The sequence below is a fragment of the Penaeus japonicus genome, unplaced genomic scaffold (genome assembly GCF_977035675.1).
Source record: "Penaeus japonicus unplaced genomic scaffold, GWHDUDI00000001_assembly GWHDUDI00000023, whole genome shotgun sequence".
Classification (NCBI taxonomy): domain Eukaryota; kingdom Metazoa; phylum Arthropoda; class Malacostraca; order Decapoda; family Penaeidae; genus Penaeus; species Penaeus japonicus.
Window position 1 is genome coordinate 10,529,880 of NW_028234425.1, and position 2,352 is coordinate 10,532,231.

The following is a 2,352-nucleotide window of genomic DNA, read 5'->3' on the forward strand; positions in this document are numbered from 1 at the left end:
AGGATGTTGGCATTGGAAGGTGGGGAAGTGGTGGGAAGGAAGGGGGGGAATGGTGGGGAGGGGGAGGAAGATGCGAAAGGGGTTGGGAGGAAGGTGGGGAAGTGGTGGGGAAAGGGAGGAAGGTGCGGAAGGGGTTGGGAAGTTGGGAAGGAGTGGTGGGGAGGTGGAAAGTGGGGATGGGTTGGAGAGGAAAAGGAGGATGTTGGGGTTGGGAGGAAGGTGGGAAGGTTGGGATGGGGAAGTGGTGGGGAAGGGGAGGCTAGGAAGGTGGGGGGAGGAATACAGATTGGAGAAGAGATAGGGGAGGTATATAGGGTGGGGAGGAGGGAAAGTGGAAGAGGATAGGCAGAGCGACAAAGTTAAGGAAGGGTGTGAAGAGTGAGAAGCGAAGGGGAAGGAGTGGAGGTTAATAGAGGGGGAGGGGGGATGGAGGAGGAGTGATAGAAGTGTTTTGGGGTAATTTGCCTTAGATTAGATCCCCCCCCCCCCGTCTCTCCCTCTCTCTCTTTCTCTCTCACTCACTCTCTCTCTCTCTCTCTCTCTCTCTCTCTTTTTCTATATATGTGAGCCCAAAGAGGGACTAAGATTGGGGTGAGCATAACCTATGTTACCTCATCCTTTTGAGATGTATGTAATCACTTGTCTCAATAAACTCGTCAAAGTAAAAAAAAGTCTCTCTCTCTCTCTCTCTCTCTCTCTCTCTCTTTTTATATATATATATATATATATATATATATATATATATATATGTATATATATATATATATATATATTTATATATATATCCCTCTGCCTATATCTAATTCTGTCTCTGATTGTCTGTCTGCTTCTTCCCCCCCCCCCCCCCCCCCCCCCCCGTCTCTCTCTCTCTCTCTCTCTCTCTTCCTCTTGTAGGCTATAGCAGATGTTCACTTCTCTCTTTATCTCTTGATCAACACTCTTCGTTCACGATTCAACAAAAATCAAATTCCTCTTTCATCTTTTTTTTCATAATACCTCTTGTTTTTGTTTGTTTCCTCCCATTTTCCATAATGTTTAGTTCTTCGTCCTTCTTCCTCAGCCATACCATCTCTTCTCTTTTTTCTACTTCTTTTCACTCGACCGTTTTTTTTCTTCTTTTTTTTCTTTGTCTTAACCACATTCTCTAATCACTCCATCCTCTTCTTTCTCCTCGTCTTCCTTTTTTACGAGAGAAATAAAAAAAAAAAAAAAGAAAAAGAAAATGCCAGTCATAACACCATCGTCATTTCCACGCTCCGTAATGCGACACGACAGGAACATACGTAACAAACTAATATCATAATTACAGTTTAAAAAAAGGGGGGAAAAGCTGTATGTTAACACGAAATAATTTTCCCGATGAATGAATCCAAACACATTACACGGACCGTAATTGTCGGTTAATCAAAAGAAAAGAAAAATAATATTTCTAACATGGGACGAACGTCTTGTTGCGTTCATAAATATACGCAGACACTAAATGCAAAAGAATGGAAGGATTCGTCGGGTCAACTTTCGGTTTCCTGTGAGGGGTGTGACGTCTCTTCCCGCCCAACGTTTAATTATGTGATTAACAGGTTACTTTGTTTCGGGATATGTGTACATACATGTGGGAGGGAAATAGGAATGTACGATTCGTTCATAAAAAGGACAAAAATCCACACTCGAAAAGATTGTTCTGTGTGATTTTTTTCTTTTCTTTTTTTCTCGGACACTAAAAAGGAACGTTAAAAGAGTAACAGGTAACTTAATGTGGACTCGACATGCCTTTTTTATTATCTTCCTTTTTGTTTTCTTTATGAATGTCTTTCTCGAAAAAAAAAATCCTTTACAGATTTTAACATGATATGAAAAAGAAGTTTTTTTTCGTGACAGTCCTATTCAAACCCAAGTATCAGATAAATACCTAACTGGTTACTCAAAGAGAGATGAAACGATAGCATAATCATGCCAACCAACTTGCTTCACTTAAGGCGACATTCCCTACACAACAGAAGCTTCCATGAGCCTTCTCTGCGTCACAAGAAAGGTGTGTTGCAATAGGCGGGTCCCGATTATTACACGGTTTTTGCACATATCTTGCGAGTCGTTAACTTCAACGTGTATGCTCCTGAGTCACTGACAGTCGCCTCGAGAACAGAATTTTCCTTATATGACATCTGGCCTTTTTGAGACCTTGTACCTCGTGACCCTTATATGATTTTTATTATTATCATAGTCTTTTTTCACTAATTTTTATCATTATAATCCTATCAAGAAACGGCAGTTTTTTGGCGGGAAAAAGAAAACGGAGACCTTGTACGTCGTAACCTCTACGTGATTTTTCTTTTCTTTTTCCTTTCTTTTCTTTTC